This window comes from Buteo buteo, chromosome 14, assembly GCF_964188355.1.
Source record: "Buteo buteo chromosome 14, bButBut1.hap1.1, whole genome shotgun sequence".
NCBI lineage: Eukaryota > Metazoa > Chordata > Aves > Accipitriformes > Accipitridae > Buteo > Buteo buteo.
Window position 1 is genome coordinate 28,849,171 of NC_134184.1, and position 22,753 is coordinate 28,871,923.

The window sequence follows — 22,753 nt, forward strand, 5'->3', positions numbered from 1 at the left end:
TGCCGCTGGGGTGCCCGGGGAATGGCGGGGCGAACGGGATTCCTTCCGTGTGGAGGGTGTGAGGGGGGAGGCGGCCGGAGCGGGAGGCGATGGCAAGCGGGAGCCGCCGGGTCCCCTCAGGGCGGGCCGGGGCGGGGGGGTGGCACCCCTGTGAGCTGGGTCGGGAGGGCTGGGGCGTCAGCTCTGAGGGCGACGGTACTTTTGGGGGGTGAAAGAGGCTGAACTCCATAGCTGGAAGCGGTGGCTGAGGTAAATTCGTGCGCCGAAGGTATTTCCTACCTTTGGTTTCTTAAATCCTGCTGAATTCGCAGGCCCTTCTGTGCCGGTGCCGCCCCTCACCTGTGTTCCTGGGCTTAGGTTATTTTATACTTCAAGAAGACTTTGAACCAAGTTACTCAGGAGTCATGTTTTGCACATGCATGGCTTAGGTGTGAGATTTTTGTGAAAGAGGATGTTAACTGGAATTGATTTCAAAACTGGCTTGTTTCAACTAATACTGCTCACGGATCTATGCAAAAGCTTGGGAGTATATTTTAGAATGATTCATGAAAGGCTGAAGCTTTCACGATAACGAACTAAGTCTAGTTTCAAGGAAAATCCAGTTGAGACTTGGGTCTCTGCACCAGTAACAAGATGGTGAGGGAGCTTAGCAGAAGGTAGAAGCCAGAGTCAAGTCACCATCTTTATCACCTGTACTTCAGTATTTAGGTATCTCGGTGTCCACGGGGCTGGGAGAATTTTTCTCCAGACAATCTCCCACTTCCTGCATGTTTTCAGCGTTGAACAATTCTCCCAGAGGACAACCACTAAAGAGTGAGCTAAGCATCTGTTTAAACATAGATAACTTAAGACTTCTAAGCCCCCAAAAGATATTACGAGTTATGAGTGTTGATCTAGTCCTAGATGCATTTCTGCAGCTTGGTATTAGGTGCTTTAAACAGTTAAGAGAGGTGAAATTTCATGATCTTCAGCATTTCCCATTGGCTAGAGCATTGGTTGGGTATGAATTCTATTCTTAGTACCTAATATAGGTCTGTGAACCTGCTTTCTGGGTCTAAGGCAGGGCAAACTAAATTGAAACATCCTTTTATGGATATTGCCCTAATTTCTTGTAAGCTGAAGATTGCAAATGCTGGAGGCTAAGGATAGGCTACGTAACAAGGTCTGGCGGAACAGAGTAGAAGGCCAAAGAGGCAAAATAACAATGTAATCGTTTATGAATATATCTTACCAATCTGGGATATTAAATTAGAAGATGACATTGATCTTCTTGTCATATCTATAGACAAAATAATAAATAGTAATAAATTGCAACAGATACGCAACAATTAAACGCATAACCTGAATACTGAATAGATTTGATGCTATGCTGGAAATAATGAGACATTTCAAAATTTCGTACAGATTCATAGTAATTTCACACTGTGAATGTACAAAGCTGCCTTTTACCTCTCCGTGTGTGTGTATATATATACACACCTGTCAAGCTAAATGCTTTACATTTCAGCCCTTTCTGAGTCATATATCTATAAAATGTTTTGCTTTTTAAAGCATTGTCTTAAAATTCCGAATTAGTCAACTTTTCCAAAACTTTAAATTCAGCCTTGAGTTCAGCCTGCAACTTTCCATTTGCAGCAAAAGAAAACTATATTTACAGATTTTCAAACCATTGCTGGGAAAGTTATAATGGAAACATTGTTATCTCTGTGCATAATTATGGGGAGGGAAATTTTGTTGAATATATACATGTATGCACACATACTCAAACAATTAGATGCACAACTTGAATGTTGCATTGTTTTTATTCTATACTGTCAGTCATGACACCGCTCAAAATTCAGTTTAATAATGTGAACATATAGAACCTAGTTTTTCTTGTATATACATGTGTATATCCACATGTGAAATTCTATCTGGCTATACAATATTACATTATTGCTTGAATGTGGCATCTTCTTTGCTTGCTAATCATAACTGATGCATGTATGCTGGTACTTGCTCACTTCTCTCTATGGAAAACATGATTCCATCAGTGGTTCAGTGCTGTCATGAAGTGGAAGGATTTAGCAGCCTGCATCTGGTGTGTTTGTGAAGGCTTTCACAGATGAATTACAGCACTGGTAACAAACAGCTATTTCATATTTTCATTCCCTGGCTTAACAGCATTCTTATTTGGAACGTGACGTTTCTTAACAAAAATACTTTTCCTTTGATTAAACAGAAAAGAACTTATTCCAAAGAGTGAGAGCTCAAAAAGCATCTCTGTGAGCTGACAGTTTCCAGACTGTTCTCTCTAGTAGCTGTCAGCTACTTTGCTGTGTAGCTCTAGCTGCAATACTAAATTAGACACAGGTGCAGATATAAAGAACAGTGCATCATCTCTCCCTAGTTGTAGTCAGTTCTCCTACACAAGCACAGAGAAGACAGCGGAGATGAAACCCTGGTTTCATCTGAAGTTCGTAGGAAATTGAATGCAGCGAGGCCTGAGTTTTACCCAAATGTTCTGGCTGAACTACAGTAATAGAAGTCAGTCAGTCTTCATTTACTGTTAAGTCTTTGTCTAGAGGGTAGGTCTAACATTAAACTCCTTTGAAACTATGTCCAGAAAATGTGAAGAGGCAAAAAAGGAAGTCTGCTAGAATTCATACAATTCCCTGGTGGTGTGGGATCCATCTGGTGATACTAACAGAAAAAGTCAAGCCATAGAGGCAGGCCTTGCTTACCAATAATTTCATTCATGAGATCAAGAGGTTACTTTTGTATCTTTTTTCAGTTAGGCAAAATTAGTTTCCTTGGTTTAAAATTTATAGTTGTTTTCCCAAATTATCTGCACCCACTGATGGCTTGCTTTAGATGCTGGATGTAGAGAGTCTGGTTTGTTTTCTTCTGCTGTGTATCAGTTTCGAACAAATATAAGTACTGATTTCCATGGAGCCACTCTAATTCACTATAATGAGTCATTGTAATACCAGAAGGTACTTCTCTTGTATGGAATCGATTGGGAACAATATAAATCAAATAAAAATGAAAATGCACAGCTGTTCCTTTGTTGACTTGAACCCTAAATTTGTCTCCTATTTTAATCCAAGTTGATTTAAAAAATGGATCCACCAATAAGATACCAAGGTTCTAAAGTAAACTGTCTTATCTCCTGTTTCTTGCTAAACTGGCTTTCATTCATAATTTCTTTCTTTGCATCTAATAATTATTAGAATATCTACCTCTTCCTTCTGCACTATTCTAAATTAGGCAAGAGTCAAAGCTAGATTTGGTTCTGCAAATAGTGTTTATAATAGATTTTCCACCCCAGAAGAATGTGTAATTACTGCCTCTTTAGTTAAGGTTTCAAAGGTTTTTGTTCTCTGTTTGTATGACAACTTCTTTCAAGAAATTAACATCCACTTCATTAGCTTTCTTAGTACCTGTTCAGACCCATCTGTGTCTGTGTTATCCTGTGCTTTTTGCACTGTTACAGTGAACTAAAACAGCAAGTAAAGATGAAGTCATTACTGATTTTTGTAAGAAATAATGACATCGAGGTAAGGAGGTTCTTACCATCTGATTGCTCACTGGAAGGTTGACCTAACAGCCTCTAGCTACTTGAAATTACATTTCTTGAAGATCATTATTGCTTCCATAAAACCTGTATATATTTTTTTTTTTAAAAGGAACATAGAAAGTAAGAAAAAAAAGTACTCTGCTGGCTGGTACTGCATATTCACATTCATGTATGTGTTACAATATAAATGCTTAGAAAGTATAAAAGGCCGTAAGTGATGGCATCTAATTTCTTATGCCAAATTCTGTCTGTTTTCAGCAGTTTGTAACTCCACCATTCTTTAATAATTTGGGCAGAAATTTCTCATGCTGAATGTCTGCCTCAGGCTGAAAACTTCTTTTGAAAACTTGAACAAAAATAGCTTAGCCGCTTCTCAGAAAAGAAAAATGAGTGTTTTACTCAGGAGCAACTATAACCCTTATGTGACTGGGAAGGCTACATGACTGAGCAGCCACATCACATGAGGGAAATGCTTACTACCTTCCTTGGTGCTATTGGAGAGCTGAGGGGAGACTAAAGAAGATTAAAACCTCCATCCTGCCTGATAAATCTGTATCTGGTTTTACCCACATGAAAACAGTTCTTAAACTAGGAGCTTCACCATTCCTGAGCTTTAGAACCAGGTCTAGAATTCTGCTAAGAGGGTCATTCTGATTTCAGAAAGATGCTTTTTGATGACCCCAATTTTTTGCTGAATCACAAGCTTCTGAAAAGTGAGGGAATGTATTATAGTTTAACAACCAAGTCATCATATTCTGTTTGTGTGAAGTATGACCTACGATAAGACTGCATCGGTTGTGCTAGACTTCCCCCTCTTATTTCTCCTTCAAGGCCAGAAAGCACAACAGACAAAGACACTCTCTGATGTGCTTTCAGTGCTCCTTCTTTCCCCGGGCTGAGGAAACAGAGGGATGAGGAGCCAAGCCTGAAGGGACAGTTGGAAAATGGTGAATAAAGCACAAGGAACCCAAAGGGGAGGTGGGGGGGAGGGCAAAGCCACTAGATGGATGTAGGCTGAGAGTAAAAAGCTACAGGAACTAAAGTAATGAAGGATGAGGTTCAGACAGGGACTGAAAGCACCATGACCGCTACATTTTGCAAGTCCTGGACACCACTGGAACCCCCAGTATTCTGCTGCTTTTAGAAGAAAGCCACTGAGAATATACTGACCTGGTTCACTCATGCTGTTAGTCTGTGTGGTAGGGGGATCTCTGCTGTCCTGCTTGATGCATTATTGGGACTCTGGGGCAGGAGGGTTGTTTCTATTTGATTTCTGTAATTGTTACTTCTTTTAACTCTAGAAAAATACAATGTGCTCCAGTGAACTAATACAGCAGTTCAATGATTTCAGAACTACACGAAGTCACATGTTCAGGAATTAAATGCAAAAATGGTATTGTTAGGTTATTGAAATTAAACTGCCGTTGATATGAAAATCTTCATACAAAATTAGTGAGATGATCAGAAACTGCGATTTCATTGGCTTCACAGACTGAATATCATAGCCTGATAAAGCCTAGGTGCATTAACAGTGTGTGTGTAGGAGCTAATGGAGTTAGGGAATACGTACCATAGCGTTAACGCTAGAAAAGACAAAGACCCTTTCAAGAAGAGAGAGGCAGAAAATCCATGCATCAAGATCCTGTCCCTCCTGCTGAAGGGGACAGCACCTGTGCAGTGACAACTTCAATTTGAGGAACTCGGGAATGGGTGTTTTAGAATCATAGAATCATTTAGGTTGGAAAAGACCTTTAAGATCATCGAGTCCAACCGTTAACGTAGCACTGCCAAGTCCACCACTAAACCATGTCCCTAAGCACCACATCTACCTGTCCTTTGAATACCTCCAGGGATGGTGACTCTACCACTTCCCTGGGCAGCCTGTGCCAATGCTTGACAATGCTTTTGCTGAAGAAATTTTTCCTCATATCCAATCTAAACCTCCCCTGACGCAACTTGAGGCCATTTCCTCTCGTCCTATCGCTTGTTACTTGGGAGAAGAGACTGACACCCACCTCACTACAATCTCCTTTCAGGTAGTTGTAGAGAGCGATAAGGTCTCCCCTCAGCCTCCTTTTCTCCAGGCTAAACAACCCCAGTTCCCTCAGCCGCTCCTCACAAGACTTGTGCTCCAGACCCTTCACCAGCTTCACTGTTCTTGTTTGGACACGCTCCAGCATCTCAATGTCTTTCTTGTAGTGAGGGACCCAAAACTGAACACAGTACTCAAGGTGCGGCCTCACCAGTGCCCAGTACAGGGGGACGATCACTTCCCTAGTCCTGCTGGCCACAGTCTTTGATACAAATTAGTTGCCAATGTAGGGTATCAGCTCGTTTTTGGCTTATTTGATTTAGCTGTACTTGCATCAAACATATGCTCATAGGCAAAGATTTCTGGTGTCCTTCTCTGTGTCCTTCACGGTTGTCATGATCCTCTAAAACAACTCTTATGCTTTTCACCCACCCCAACACTGATGTAAAATATCTGCTAAATAAGCTTCACTGGTTTGTTTTTAGTGTTTTACTTTATAACTGGGGTGGGCTACAACTGTACACAAAGCTGGTTAGCAGAGTGGATGGTAGTATCTGGGTAAAACGTGGTAGTTCCATCCCAGTCCCACGTGCCCATATCCTAAAGCTTTTCCGGACTCAGCCCACAGCTCAAAGGCAGCCACAAAATGTTAGTAGAGCTGTTACATTAAGAGCTAAGCAAAATATCTGATCAAAGATTGCCTGAAATCTTTATCCATTTTCATGGTGAAATGGTAGGTTTCCTTTTTTCTTAACTTACAAACACCTTGGCTTTTCCTAATGTTTATGTCTTGATGGATTGCATTTTGCTATCTACAGAATATTGCACAAAATAATCTCTAAAGGGTCACTAGCAGCATGTGCTGGTGACACAACATCATCAGTAAAATGCCAAAGTTCCTGAAGACAGGATTAATCTTACCTCTTTATAATTCAGTGTCGTCCCTGTTAAGTGCAGGCTAATCCCATGTATCACAAAGGCTATTTACATTTCAATAAATTGTGAGGCAATCTCACAAGCTCATGTTTGCTGTTAACGAACAAAACTTAACTTTATTCTAGCTGCGGAACTTGCAACATTAGTTCAGTAGGGCCTGAGGCCATTTGTGGGGCTTACATAATCCCAAAAGATGAAAATACTTATTGCCTCATTCCTGAACCTTTGAACTCTCTGTAGGCATTACTTTCACGAAGAATCGTCAACCTGTCTGGCTGGCCACGGGGTAGAGCTGTGGGTGACACACAGTGAAAGATTTAGCCCAGAACAAAGGCTGAGGTGAGTGCCCAACTGTTCCATTTAGACACTAATATCCTAAAGCGTTGCTTAAGGGAGCTGCCAGTGAATCCCCTGCTGGCATATGTTCTGGGTCCCTCTAACAAGAGAGTTCATAATCAGCAGCCTGACCCCTTGACCTTGTCAATGTAAATAAAATAGACAAAATTGTGCCTTCTGTGCTGTCATCTGTGGGAAGAGGCGTTATAGCCTGCATGTCACGACTGCATTAGCATTGCATGAACACCAAATGAAAACCTTCACAAAAGTGCAGATTTAAAATAGCTCTAAATGACCTGGTCTGAGATTTGAAATCCCTCACAGAGTTGCACTGATATAATCTCTTGAGTTTAATATCAATTAGAATGAATGAGATTATTTTTTTCTGGGTATTTTAAACTGAAAATTGATTCATCTGTGTTTAAAGAATTACCTAAAAAATCTTTAAGAAATAAAAAAACTCAAACCAGCTGTCATGAAGCTATGATGGGATTTTCTTTCTAAAAGAAAAGACCTTGAAAATGCTTCATATTCGTCTCTCATAAAGCCCATATCTGATGTGAAGTACAAGCTTTACTTTCTCAGGACAAGACTATTTAACACAGGTCCTCCAGGGAAACTCCAACTTGATTAAAATTCTCTTAGTGTTTTCAGTGGAGCAGCATTGTCTTTTACAAACTAGACAAAAACAAACCTTATACAATCTGATTGTTGTTTCAGCTATTTGTTTGGCTTCTCCATTATGTTCAGATGAAACAGTTCAAATTGAAAATTGGAAACATTAACTGCACTAAGCGAGCATAGATTCCAAAAGAAGAGGCAGAAGATATGAAAACCTCTTTCTTTTTAGGTCAACGAGAATTTCAGCATGTGTGAATACGCAACTTACTTTCACCTGCTCTCTTTGAGGTACTGTAGCTAACTATATAATTTTATCAGACAGCGTCTGGGAAGTTTCAATTTTATGACAAGTGAAAGAAATGTGAAAATGGTAATTATGAGGAGATTAAAGTAATGCGGTACATGTTTAGCTCATATATTAGGAGGTGGATTTTTTTTTTCTTTCTTCTACAAGTGGCTGTAGGGTTTTTGCTTTTTAAAATAAACACTTCTAAAGCCCCCAATGGAACCTCTTAAATAATAAAAGATCTCAAATTCCTCTGAATATATTTTCAGAATTGAAATACGGTATCTCTCTGTGTTGGAAGGAGTAACCCAGCCCATCTCGACTTTCACTTGCTTTCCTGAACAATGGTCCTTTGCTGTCCTATTATCTTAAATGGATTAATGTTCTAAGAATGCTTAAATGGGATTGTGGAGCTTTCGTTTACAGTTGGGACACTATTCTTCATTCAGAATTCCTTTCTCAGTGTTCAGCATTGGTTTTGTTTGAAGGCCAATTTAAGGACATCTTAAAAGGCTTGCCTTCGTTTCTACTTTTATTTCCTTACTTCATAGTATGCTGAAGTAGTTCAAGAGCACTGCAAAGCATGCAGTTTTGTCTTCAAAAGCTCGGAATTTAAGGGCTTAACCTAGTTTGCATGCAACTAGCCAGTCATACTTTGATTTCAAAGAATGAGTACAGTTATTCAGGTGGGTAGGCGTTAGCAGAATTGGTCCATGCAGAACAGTAAATGAGTTCATGGGAGGGAGGATTTTTTTTGTAAGACTTGAGTGTGCTTGGCCTTGATTTATATTGCACAAAGAGTGGCTGACAGCCCAACCACTGTCACCTTGTGTGGCATGGAAGCAGGTAGTACAGTAGGTAACGAGGGGATGGTTCTAATGCCCTCTTACACTATTCGTCATGCTAAATCAACACCTGAAATCCCTTCCTAGGTAGACATACAAGGGGGAGTGGAGATAGGTATGAGCTCCTCTCTCCAGTCTTTGAGCTGGTACAAGATGAATCAGCTCGCTGCCATGCGAGGCAAAGCACCCAAGTAAAAGCATGCTGGCTTAGTAGCTCAGTATGCAGGAACTTAACAGTGGGGTTTATTGTTATCATTCTTAATTATTATTCCCATTAGTACTAGAAGGGATTTGAAGAAGAGAAGGTGAGAGTCCAGTGAATGAGGAACAAACAACCTGGGTGTCACTTCACAAGCAGTTATGGAGTGTGTCTCACAGCATTTATCTAACTTCAGATTTAATTGTGCAGCTAATTGCTTAATTACAACAGAATCTATTTAATGTCCTACTTGAGAAGCAGTGCCATCTGGAATGAGCACGAACGGCAAGAAAATCAACAGTACAGTTTGAATGTATTCACAGGAAAACACTTGTGCTGTGGAAGAGGTGTACCCCTTCGGACACAGCAGTACCGGTGGTCATAAGCTTTTCCTTATTCAGATCCGCATTTGTAAACCTGAAACCTTTCCTCTGCCTGTCTAATACTGCAGTCACAAAGACATGTGGCAGCCCATGCTAATACTAACAATAATCAGCAACCACTGTTCTCATTACCTCCTTCCATTCCCACCTTCTGCTTGCTGAGTCCACTTCTTTGGCTGCCCTGCCCTTTGTAGTGTAAGGTCTTTGGGGCAGGAAATAGCCTCTTTGTTGTGGTTTATAGGTGTTAAACACAGAAGGGCTCTGATCCGCCACAGAAACTCTAAGATCGTAATACAGCTAATACAAATAAGCCCAAGACAGATTCTGTTTGTTACAATTAAATAGATTTTTTCCCCAAATTACAGAGGGATCCTTTGAAAAGTAGAGTAGGACGTGGTATCTTTTATCCATCAAGCACTAGAATATATCTATGTTGCTGAAAGATTATACTTGCTGGAGGCTTAGAAAAAGCATTCCATATTCGTTGTGTGATTTAACTGTGCCTAGCTTTATTTTGTTTCACCAGGTTCTAATTTAGACCACTGAAAAGGCTGCTTTACACAGACCTCCATTCTGAGACAGTCCTTGAACTGATCTGGAAGACAAAAGAATGACCGAAAACCAATAAGGTATAATTGTATTTCTTTAAAGTGAGAAGAGGATTGAGAATAATTTGCATGAATTGTAGCCCAGACAGCTGATACCTGGGGCAATAAGAACAAATATAAACTTGAAAGATGCAGTCATCAGGGATGGAATAGAGGCATTGCTGTGTATAGATTATTCAGTTATAATAATAACATTGTAGCCACACAGTACAAGTGAAGAAAAAAGAAAAATTCAAGATTATAAAGACCCTGCTGACACACAGAAGGGTAAATCCACTAGAGGGAGACAAACTGAAATCACCAAAAAATGAAGTGGAAGAAACAGGAAGAGTGTATACAATTAAACACAGTAATCCTTTTTTTTTTTCTTAATGAGTAATTTACTCAGCATTCTTACTTCTCTTACTTCCTTGTCAGTATCAGGAAATCTAGATTTTAATTTTAATTTCTTGCTAAGTCTTAGCTCAGGCAAAATGTTGCCGCTAAAAATATGACAACTGTATTTCACAAACCCTATTTCTTGGTGCTGGAAAGATTTCTCATTATTAACAAGTCCGTGTGAAAGAGCCATCATTTAGATTCCTACTGTTTCTTGACAGAAGGAATGTGTAGTGCAAAATATGTTTAATGATAGCAGTATTTCAGATTGCTTTTATAGCTCCAGGGGTTTGTAAACACTTATTTAGCAATCTTTTAATTCAGCAAGATTGACCAACATACAAAATCTTCCTGACAAATAGGCAAAATAAAGGACTTCAGTACAAGACTGACCAATATATAAAGCTGTGGTGGATTGACCCCGGTCAAGAGCCAGTACCCACACAGATGCTTGCTCATTCCCTGTCTCATGCGAGAGGGGGGTAAGTGAGTGGCTGTGTGGGTGTTTGGCTGTTGGCTGGGGTCAAACCACCACAGTCCTTCCAGACCCATTACAAAAGTCCTTCACATCTCAACAAAGTTCTTGATGCTTTATTTGGTGACAGGTTATATCCTGGGTTGCCTTGAATTGCTCTAACCTGAGCAAATAGAAATTAGCCATCTAAGTTTGAGCAGTCAAGAGAAGGTCCACCTTACAGTCAGAGAAAAAAAATAGACACCCTGGAAGGGCAGTTCATCTTGACCTAAGGCAGGTATCTGTGTTCAGATGAATCGTTCTCTTGAAACTTCTATTTCTTTCTAGTGGGAACTTTGCCTCACTAGCTCAGGTCTGAATGGTTTACTTCAGACACCCAAAGGCAGGTGAGACAAAGCCAACTAACTGCTTATTTCTTTGTCTGATTTGACTTGGTCCTTTTTGTATGCCTTTTGAAAACTCTTCAGTGGTGTCAATGGACATGTCCTGTATTCTAGTTCAGTTGTGTCCCCCTTTATTCCAGCATTAAAGATTATTCCCTACTTTTGCTTTTATATTATCAGTATTTTTTCTGTGTTCTGACACTATTTTTAATAATATGTACCCCTTTCTTCAGTAACAGCTATTAATTATATTAGTTGTAGCCTGCTGTACTGGTTAAGCTGTAGGCTGAGCAAGTCTAGAAAAAGAAGAAAAAGCTAAAACTTCATCAGTGACCTGAGCTAAATTTTCTCATGCTTCATGTGCTTACTTCCCCATTTCATAGTTAATCACCATATGTAGCCCAAAGTATTTGCCCTCCTTTTTGTTTGCTTATCAAAAGGATATTTTTTGTTGAGGAACAGAAGGAAAACTTTGCCTTATTTTCTTGTCAGGACAAGATACAGATATTGTCCCACTTCGACCCAAGGAAATGTAATAAAAATCTGTCTCATTGTAACTCTTTTACAGCATTTATTTTCATTGGGTTTTTTGGCAGAACTGGAGGCCCTAAAGTTTTGAAGAATTGGAACTGTGCTCAGGAGAAGGAGTTTGGCAAAACCACTGCATGACTAAATGTGCCCTCCTATGTTTTATACCCCTCCTTGTCTCCTTCCTTCCTTCTCTCTTTACTTCTTCCCTCCTTTGTCCCGTCCCCCTTTCCTCCTTTGTTCCTTCTCTCCTTCATCCTTTCTTTCCTCTTTCCCTTCTCTCCCAAGCCTTTTAATCTGCCAACTGTTCTGAACAGATGTTTCCCACATAACCACCCAACTTCTGATTCTCCTACTTTTCTTTATACTACCTCTGTTTCTCCCGCTGGGCTGCTATCATCATTGCTACTCGTGCATTGCGCATTAGAAATCCCACATCCAAATCCAGTCCATAGATGTTAGATTCAAAATTTTCTTTGAGGGCAGGTCTCAATCCCAGCTTACTGAAGTCAACAGCAGATCTTTCTCTGCCTAAGCCAACCACTCTATCCTAACTCGCTTTTGAGACTCACATTAGAGAACTGCAGTAAGTTCTGAAACTTTTAACCTGAAAGGCAGGAAGTTATTGGAAAACAAGCTCTTGTTTTGCAGTCCCTCGTGGATAACACCCACTTGGATGAAGTTGCCATCTGTTGTTTTCTTGGATCGTGTCAGAATATGTGAAATAAACTGGAAGAGAGAGAGGCAAAACGACAGACAGATGCAAGTGGGGAATAATGTTTGGAAATTTACTGTTGAGGTTCTGTGAAGCAAGAGAAGGACATGAAATGTTGCATGTTAGGTCTGGAAGAGACCTGCTGGGGCAATAAAGATGATTGCACCGACCACCAAAAGGTGGCTGGAGCATAAAGAAAGCTCCCTGGCTGCCATAGATCCAGCATCGTTGTTCTTTATTTCTTTTTCTCATAGTTTTCTAGGCAGAAATGGGCTGAATGCTGGCAGTGGGAAGTGGGACCAGAATCATCCTTTAGACCATGGCAAGAAGGACAAAGTCGAACGGCAGTTAGACTAAATAATTTGTGGGCTTAATGATGGGAACTAGAAGTGTGACATTCCCATTAACCTCTTCCCCAATCTGACTTGTAATGAGGAATCCAGCCTGTATCTTATAACCCGTCTCCAGTTACAAGACAGGAAAAGAGAGGAAAAGTTGAGGTATAGGGTTATGATCAGAAGTTTCATCAGTTTAGTGATCCCACATACATTTTCACTTGAATTTAAATAAATTTAAATTTAAAATAAAGTGGTTTAGGATTCAAAACCAAATAATATCAGTTCTGATGTTGAAAATGAAGTAGTGTTGTTTATCCCTGTTAAAAAAGAAGCATAGTTTTCTCTCTTATCCTCTCTTCAGCAATCAATGAATACCTACCTGTAATATAGAAAGAAGATACATGTATTATGTGCAATATTGCACAAGACCCAAAATTGGTATCGTACAGAAGGTACATTTCCTGAAAGTGTTTTCAGAAGTGTTTTAATAGCAAATGCTTCATCAAGCTGTTATATCATGTTATATACAGGAAGAGAAAAACTAACATAGAGTTAGTTCATCTGCGAGCTTCTGAATTTAAGCAAACACTTAATATACCAGTAATATTTATTGCTGTTACAAGATGTTAGGCATGTCTGTAAGTAGTATTTAAATATGATTCTCTTTTAAGCTGAAACAGTTTTACTGACTCAATGATACAAGCATTTCCTGAAAAAGAAGGACATATTTCCTGTATTTTGTTAATATTTGACAGCACTAATCTTAAACCAGTAGCAACATGACACTGATTTGTAAGACAGATTTTAAAGTAAGGTTGGAATTCTGTATTATTGTATCCCACGTAAACTTGTTTACTGAGCAACAATTACATAATAAATTACATTTAAAACCAAAAATAGACCCTGTTGTCCTTATTTCAGTCATAGAATAAAGCAGAGTTAAAAAGGAAAGAGGATCCTGCAGATGAGCTCTCAGCTGACAATGTTTTGTGTCCATGCGTTGAAGTTTCCTCAGCTTCAGAGCAGGCGATCAGCAGAAGTCAACTCCATGCTTTGGGTTCCTCAAAGGAGTGGGTTTTGCCTTCAGTGCTTAGTTTGCAAAAAAAAAAAAAAAATCCTAACTAATCTTCACAGAAGGGACAAAGCTCGCCTTGAGATATTGCAAACTTTTTAAAGTTAATAACAATATTTGCAATTGCATTCTAGTTTCTGCAGAGAGACAATGGGAAGTTTGGGCTCAAAGACTCCTGACTACTTGGTGTTACTCAGCAGGAACATCTCGTCTCTGAACTTGCAGTGCATGAAGTCAAATCTGTGCATAAACCTTCACAGAATAATCCTTAGTCTGAGGTCAGATGTCTGACCATGTCTGAGAGCACACCCGCTAAAATAATTGGATTAATAAGAGTGGAAAGAAACACATAAGCAGCATTTTCAGCAGCAGGCCCCACCTTTTTGTCACAGTATTCCTCCTCGCTCAGGACACGAGGAGATCCTTTTGCATTAGCCGTAACCAAACCACAAATATCAGAAAAGAGCCCCTCAACCATTCTACCTCCCACAAAAACTAAGAGCATACAGCAGGAGCCTAGACTGATCGAGAGTCTAAAAAATAGGCATTGCAGTAAAACAAAACAGTGGACTCAATCTTCTTAGCCTGCCTAAGCAAAAGTTTGATTTAGCTTGATCACAATTTCTAATTCCTGTTACATGGAACAGCAGTTTAGTTATGGAAGAGTCTTTCTTCCAGCAGCGAAAGGTGCAAGAAATTCCGATGATCAGAAATAAAGGCTAACTTAGTTAGACTGTGGAACAATTTGTTTATGTTGTTTTGTAAGCTTTGTAACCTTTTGATCCTTTTTTTGTGACTCTTTACTGGACACTTACAGTGTCCAGGCCAGTGTCAAGGCTGGCCACTATATTATAGTGACAATTGGACCAATGTCAGAGATAATACAGTTTCCTATTATACAGTAAAGATTGTGTCCACCCTTACTAAGAGGATCAGGCTGAGAGCATATGTTCAGTCTCTAGCTCCCATGACCTCAGATGCTTTGCTTCGTTCTTCAAAGTATTGTTTTGTACATGGCTGCCCTAAAACTTTCATAGTTAGCTTATCAAATGATTGAGAGGGCTCGGTCACCTGTATTCTGCATTATTTGCCATTCCTGCAAACCTTGTATCATCTGGAAACTGCTGCAAAATAGTATGCTTGTTTGCTTTGGAGTTACTCACGATATTATACTGCAGAATAAGAGCAAACCCCTTTAGGACCTAATAAAGTAACCATTTAATAATAATAAGGCACCTTTCAATTAGTGGACTTTTAAATGGCTAATTATTCTCTTAATCTTTGATTGTTCTAAGTTCTCAGTTACCTTGCCAAAAGGTACCAGATCAGATGCCTTATAGAATATGCGCACGTATCCATACTTTATGAGCTTTTGGTTTAAAGTCTGCATCTCGCACTACTTCTAGCCATTGTCTTGTTTCCCATTGTAGTCTCCCCAGAAGCGTGTGAGAGTGTCGGAGGCTTGGATTCATACTGACCTGGTTCTTCCTCGGATCGCATCTCTGTGCCCTCCTGGTGAAAGGCTTTCTACGGGGCAAGGTAAAAAGCTGTTTGCCGTGGACTTTGCTGCTGAAAAACAGTAAAAAAAAAAAAAAAAAAAAAAAAAACCCAAACAGCTTTGTGGACTGGAGACAAAAAAGAATGAGAAATGGAAATAGAATTGTATCCCTAATCTATGTAATTTTGATAATAATCAAGTTAAATACATAATGTATGTGTATCCAGTCTCTTTGAATCATACAGTCGCTATGACAAGGTAGAAAAAAACAGGTTTTAGTCCAGTGCTATCAAGTAGTTTTAGAATAAATACTATGTATTTTCACAATAGTAAGGTGTGCCCCAGATAAGCAACCTAGACCTCAAGTTCAAGGTTTCCTTGCTGCCGGAAGAGGATGATATCTGCATGTTTTATTTTGTACTTTTACAAAATATTCCCTTCATTCTTCATCCTGTCTATAACTAGAATCTGGCAGTTTTGGTAAGACTTGATGGGTAAGGGCTGTGAAATTCTCTCGGCACCTCATCTTTAAATACCACCTAACTTTATACTGTCATGTTGTAAGAATCAGGTCCTTTTTCTTGTACTTACGAACAACTAAAACTTCTTGCCTGCTCATGATCCTAGGCATTATTCTTTTTCTATTCAAATTAGCTCCCTCCTTCATGTTTCCTTTTCTTAATCTCTTCCCAGCATTGCATTTACATCCAAGGTGAAGTTGTTGTTCAGTTGCCCAAGTAACCAAAGCCCATATTGCTACATCGGTAGTGGGAAGGCAAAGTGCCATGAAAGCTCTTTACCTAGTACTTTCCCAAGTAGATTGTAAAATAGTCTGTTCTGCTAATAGTCTGATTTATACCGCAGAATTCAGTTCCATATTATTGTTTTATATCCTTGTTGCAAAGATTTGCAAACTCATTCTTCTGGTTAATAAAATAAAACATAAAATACAAACCTCTCTTTCTATAAATGCCTATAAAATAAAAACTTGGAAATCACATTTCATATGTATATTTATATATAGTTATATAAATCTTAGTAAAGATTAGTCAGTCCTATTCTGAGCTGCTTCTAGTATTTTGAAATCTGGGTTTTTTGCAGCAAAGTAAAAAGTGCAATTGCCATGTGTGTAGACACTGTACCAGTGACAGGGATAGTTTTAGAAAGTGTGGTGATAGACGAGTAGCAATGCACGATAATGCCAAATTATACCACCTACATCGTACCACTTGAGACATAAAAGATATTTTTGTAACATCCAGGTGAATAATAGGTTGCAGTCTCTTCCCTTCTTCTCTCCCTTGAGATCCGTGGTTTCTTGTGAGGGATATGTCAGCTCTAGCCAAAAAAGTGAACAAAGAGACAAAACTTCAGTCATGCAGCACAAATGCACCTAGATTGCTCCTATTCTTCTGATTGAGAAAAGCACTTTTTCTCTTAAAAACATTCTCTCTTCCAAAGGGCTTTCTTTCTACTTCTATGCCAAACAACCTAATATAAAACGTAAGTTATGGATTCAGCAAGTCAGGAGTAGAGTTGTGTGGGTACCTTAGCAATGGCATTATTCTAAAAAAGAAATCATGTCCACATGAACTGATTTGTGGGAGCAATATCAAAGACCGCTAATTCTGTTTAGTTATAGTCTCTAATAAGATGCGACAATCTTTACTGACAGCTGGTTGGCTTGCATTTCTCCCAACATTGGAACGAAATTCAAGCTTCTCTGAGAAAAGCAGAAAATATGCTTTGGGTCAAAAGAAATATGTACACGGGGAAGAATAAGAACTAATTTAGTATAGTAAGACTGGTTCAATGCTAGAGGTTTATTCAGACATTTTCCAAACAAAATGTTAATTAACATCTCACAGGGTTTATCTTGTAAAGGGAAAACTTGCTTATGCAAAGCAACAGGTGGTATAAAACAGTTTATGTGGAATTCTCCTTCTAGGTGAGCTAGGTGTGAACATAGCACTGTGTTGCATGAAGGAATGTTTTATTGTGTAGCATGAAGATGATGAGTTTTGACAAGTTAACATATTGCCATTGAATAAAGGTGTTATATTCATTTAATGGAAGGAGATAGACATTATTCTCCACACTCCTCTCAGTCTACAGAGGCACTCCCAAGAACCCTGAGAGAGGGGTTTACAAAAAGAAATTAAAATAGACTGCACTAAAGTAGCTGCTATCTTTATTTATTAATTGTCAAATATCTTAACATCACATTTGACAGCCTATAATGGCAAGGGACGCACCTTAGGACTATTCCTATTTGTGCTCCTCTTTCTTCCTGTACCTGGGACAGACTGCAATATGCATACTTAAATTTATGGCTTAAATTCAAGGATCTGAATATGTCATGCAGGCCATTTAATTATATCAAGCTGGCCAATGAATATGGCTTAGAGGGGATGAAAATGCATTCCACATGCATGAAAGGCAGCAGATGGATTTATTGACTTCAGATGCAGTCAGGGGACACAAAGTGACATTTATTCCTTAAGAACCAGAAACAACAGGATTCACTAGTCTGTGTATCTGTGCACGAATGCAACAGATTGTGACTGAAAGGTTTAGCCTCCTTATGTACTTGTGTTTAATTTAAATCAGTTATTATTGTGTTCAATGTTTATGTTTCTATCCTGCTAATCCAATTTTTTTGCAATTTCTTTTTGTTTTGATTACTTTTTGTGAAACAACCTGAATTTGGAGTCTGTTCTATATTAAAGGTTACTGACTTCCAGTTCTCCTCCACCTCAATGAACTTTTTATTCCTTCAGGAAGAAAATCTAAGAGGTTGTGTTCAAGACGTGGATATGACGTACAGTAAAACCTAATGGATAGATGATGCTAGGCATAGGCAAAGAAAGAACACAAAATAACAAGATTGGATTGACCATTATCCATCAGAAAGTTGTCTGGCATGATGCTTCTGCTGCCTTTCATGTCTCTAATTTTCTTCTGTCTTGAACAAATAAAAATGGGTATAATAACTTTGCTTGTTTTTCCTGTAGTTTCTGGGCTTACACACCTCTACTGTATTTTTCTAAACTATTTTTCCAGCTTTCTTCAAATGGAGATACTTTTTAACTTTCATTTTATCCCTCTGCAGCTCTTTTCCACCCTTTTTTCAAAATAATTGTCTCATTTGTACTAAAATTTTCCATCAGATATTTCCTTGAGCTTGCAGAATAACCATGATCTAACAGAAGTAAACAAATGAAACACCTCACCCTTAGGACTGAGCATAAACTATTTATACTGCATTTTATGGATGCCTAAAAATCACTATGCAATACCATAATCCATGCATGAAGAACTAATTTCAGCTTCATTGCCCTCCATGGAGCTGCAGAAATGATACGTTTAGTCTGGCGATTGTAAGAGTGTGAAAGAGTATCTCTTTCTTCCATTCTCATTTATTTCTGTCTTCTTGTATTCACTTGCTTACTTGAGGTGGAAAGGAATCGGTATGGTTGAGTGAATGAGAAAGCCGTATGTGAAAAAGAAACCTATATACTCTTTTCACTTCTTTGCTGATGGGAAAGCTATGCAGAAGCACATAGAGCACGACACCAACTGTAATGTATGTATAGACAGTGCGATGACTCTTGGATACAGACGCTCCTCCTCCGTTCGGCTCCCATCCTCCCTTCCCTGTAACTAGCCTTCAGGAGATTCCATTTGCATTTTCCCTTCTTTGAAATGTCACCTCCTTCCTGCTGCTCAGTTCCACCAACATACCTCTCCCTATTACTTCCACTTCCCTTCCCATAAGGGATAAATATAGCTGAATAACCGCATGCCTCGGCCACTTTTACATTCTAGTCCCAGTCCCCTGTGATAGCTCTCACCGGCTCAGGCGTAGACTTTGCCCTGGAGAATTCAAAACCGCTAGCTGTGTGGAAGCAGGAGGAAGTCTGAAAGGAGATGCCACTCTGCCCAGGTACAGAAGGTGAAGAGTGCTGAAGTCTGCCTTCTTATGGCAAAACGGGGCTTGGTGCCATGGGACTGATCTTCCCATGCACACCTATGGCATGAGCCAGCGTTGAATGGATGACTGAGGTCTTGGACTTCTCCTCCCTTCTACACTCAGCAGGAGAGTCAATTAAAAAAAAAAAAAAAAGGAAGCTTGATGCACCCTTGAGGGAAAGTTAGCTGATAAAATTGGTAATGAAGTACCTCTCCTTTGCTGTTTGTCCTCATTTCATTTGCTAAGCAAGACTTTTCCTGGGTCTGTGTAGTGCCTTAATTTAAAAATGTTCCCATTTTTTTGGCAGCTGCAGCTTCCTCGGCTTCAACGATTCAACGTGTAAAATTGATATCAGCACTAGGCAGGCTCTGCATGCTTTTACTCCGTGATCTCAGAGGGAGCTGATCTTATCCCTGTAACTGCAGATTACTAAGGCTCCCCAAGAAAGTGGAGGCTATGGACATATGTGGATAACCTTTTCAGACAGGTCCACTTCAAAGGAGCCGTGTCTGAGAGAGTAAGATGCAAGTAAACAACATGGTTGATCTCATAGTAAACAACCAGCTTATGAAAATGGGGGGGGGGGGGAGAAAAATTATCTTACAGCTTCTGCACAGCCCTATTTGAAGACCCATTCAGTAACATGAGGTAGAAAACACCGGTTCAAGGCAAAGCTGGCAGCTCCCTTTCCCTGCTCCGAGAAGCCTCCCCTCTCTCGAAGGCACTGGACTTAGAGAAGCCTGGTAGGGCTTGTCTTCTTCACACCACCACCCCCCAGAAGATGTGAGTACGGGCTCCTTCACCCTTCCAGACCACAACCAGAGCAGGGGGCCTGAGGGCTGCTCGGAGCTATGGCGCTTTTTTTTTTTCCCCCCATTAGCCTAGCAGGGGATTTTTGGGTCTGTTTTAATGGTAAGGGAGGTTCTGCAGTTCTGCATGTCAGTGTCATATTTGTCTGTTGTTGTAACCCAATGCAAAATAGGCCATTTGTGTGGCTTTTAGGAAGAAGTCAAATCCTGCAAGTTCTATTTATACACCTAGATGACTTGATAAAAGGGGTTAACCGTATCCCAGATACTTGGAATCATTACTCATTGCATCATTAATAGCAGCAGCAACGCTTTGCACCCCTTTAGTCATCTGGTTTCCCAACGATTTCTCAAACAGAATGTATTATCTTCCCTGTTCAAAGGGTTTGGGTGGTGGGATTTTTTTCTGCAGCCTGGTACTGATAGGTGCCTGCCCATGGAAAACATGTAGACCTGGCATTTGGATGAAAGTCTGCTTCTCCCCAGGACCCATGCTATGGGATTGGGTTCTCTGAAACCAAGAAGGGTGATGGAAGGAAGGATACTCACTGAAGAGCTTCAGCGCGTTGGGAAGAAGGATTTTGTACTTCCCCCAAGAAAATAACTCCACCCAGTAGCTCCAAGGCGTATGGCTCGTGAACGGACACTGCTGATGTATGGATCAAGTTTTCCTTCCTATGGCAGTTGTGAGGGCGATGCTATGGGAGGCGGAAAAAGAGCTGGTAGCGTCTCTAGGCTTGGCTTGCATAACGCTTTCCACTGTTAGGGATACCAGGGCCTTGTTGTTTGAAAGCAGCTGTTTGGAAACACAGCAGGGAAATTCCTTAAAGTACGGGTGACTTATTTTGCGTGTCCCGTGGAGATCTGAACACAGTTTTGCCACACCAGAGAGGGGAGGTGTGCAGGGAGGATCAGAGTCAATATGGTTTGTCAACTAGAGCCGTGTTCATGCTGGTTGACTTCTCTACTTTTAGTCCATATGGATGAGGAGTAAAAGGTAATGTGTCAAGCCACTAAAAAGGGTTACTACAAATGAAGAATATAAAGAAATACCAAGTAGCTTCCCGTCTGGTGAATAGCAAGTACCTGTAGCTGGAATGAATCAGGAGGAAAAAATTGGCTGCAATGAGAGACTGGCTCAGACTGGGCATTGCACAACAGGACCATATTGAGTTTGCACAGACTGCCTTAATTTTGGCATTTCTTACCTCTATGACTGCTTCCTTTTGTAGCCTCAACATTCTTTTAAGGCAATTATTCCACCATATGCAATGCACAGCTCATATTAGGAACGTATGCAGCTTATTTATGGAGGCACAGTCTGTCACTGGGAACATTGAATACCATGTGGGTTAAAGAATGTTAAAGAAGAGTCTCTTGAGGGACACATGAGTGGTATTCCCTGGAAAGCATCCTGAAGTATTTTTAGCTATGTATTTTCTCAATGATGTGGAATGAAAATAAGCCAAAAAAAAAAAGAGAATAGGCAAGATGTATCCTATGTACTGTATGACTGTATGAGAGACTCTGCATTCTGAAACCACCTGAGAATGTGAGCCCTTGGACCTCCTAGTGAAAGAAGAAAAAGATGATCAGACTTTTTGCATATTCTTATTAAGTGGTGTTTTCAAGGGTCTTCAAAACAATACTCCAAAAACTACCCAGTGATGTTGTGAATTTTGTGCTTTGGGGACTTGGCACGCAACTGTTCTAGCTACATGGAGGTTAATGCCTCTTCGTAAAGACATGAGCCTTTGTGGATTCACATAATAAAAGCCTTGTGAAATTCAGCAGATCAGAAGGTGACACTCCCCTGTCTGGGACTGTTCCATGCCCTGCAACAGGTTTTTAAAATTAATTTTCAAAATGTAGAGTAATGAGATAGAACGTGATCTGGCTTTCACAGGGGCAAGTTCATGTACCGCCATGAAGATCAGTGGTCTCATTCCAGATTTCTACCACAAAGACTGCACTCACTATCTGTCCAGACTTCTTGAATTCCTTGTTTCTCATGCTACCGACATTGTAAATTCTGATGTTGTAATTCCAGACTGTCCAAGGCATTCGTGCTTAAAAATCAGTCCACCAGAATTCATTCCTATACTGACCATACTGATCTGGGTTTTATGGAATATTCCCTCCCAAGCTAATTTCAAAGTACATCTTTGTCACTGTGCCTCCTTTCAGCTTTGAAAAAAAATATAATCTTTGTGGCCTAACCTCCAACCAGCTCACCTTTATGGTTTCTAAAATTGTTTAGCCAGTTGAGAAAGAAGTTACTCATTCCTGCAGATCGTTCATTTACTTACTACGACTACTACCATCCTTAAAATTAATTGGCGTGCCCAGCTCACCCAGCACCCTCCCAAACCCCAGAACTCAATGTAGGTCAAACGTGAGGGAATTCAACCTCTTCCAAATAATGGTCTACATCTAAAGAGACACAACTTGACTTTGAAACAGGAAGTTCAAAGTAAACCATCCCTACCTCCGGCTATTTTCCTGAAAGCGTTCCTGTTTTGGCTGGAGACTTTTGTTTGCTTGTTTTTCTCTTTTCAGGAATCACTGGCAATTTCAAAGGTATCCCAGGGCTTGGCAGTACTACCGTTTGTGGTTGGAGAACAGGCACAATGAGATTACTCTTCGGTGTCTCCATTTCAACTCTCAGTTCAGCCTGGCTCTCAAGCTGTGATCTGACAATACAGTGAATCTTGTTTTTTGGAGCACTTAGTGACATATCTCAAAGCCACTGTAAGCCTAAGAATGCAGTGTACTGGTA

At 40.0% G+C, this 22,753-nt stretch overlaps 1 long non-coding RNA gene across 2 annotated transcripts; it reads left to right on the forward strand.

Annotated features, from left to right (window-relative positions):
- The first annotated feature begins 6,766 nt into the window (after nt 1-6,766).
- On the forward strand, nt 6,767-18,178 carry LOC142039526 (uncharacterized). Of its 2 annotated transcripts, none has more exons than XR_012652922.1 (5): nt 6,767-6,866; nt 7,714-7,772; nt 9,724-9,826; nt 15,125-15,233; nt 17,973-18,178. It is a non-coding gene; the product is annotated as an uncharacterized LOC142039526 (long non-coding RNA). The 2 variants fall into 2 exon arrangements; XR_012652921.1 differs by having other exon boundaries at nt 15,125-15,243; nt 17,989-18,166.
- Nucleotides 18,179-22,753: the final 4,575 nt, after the last annotated feature.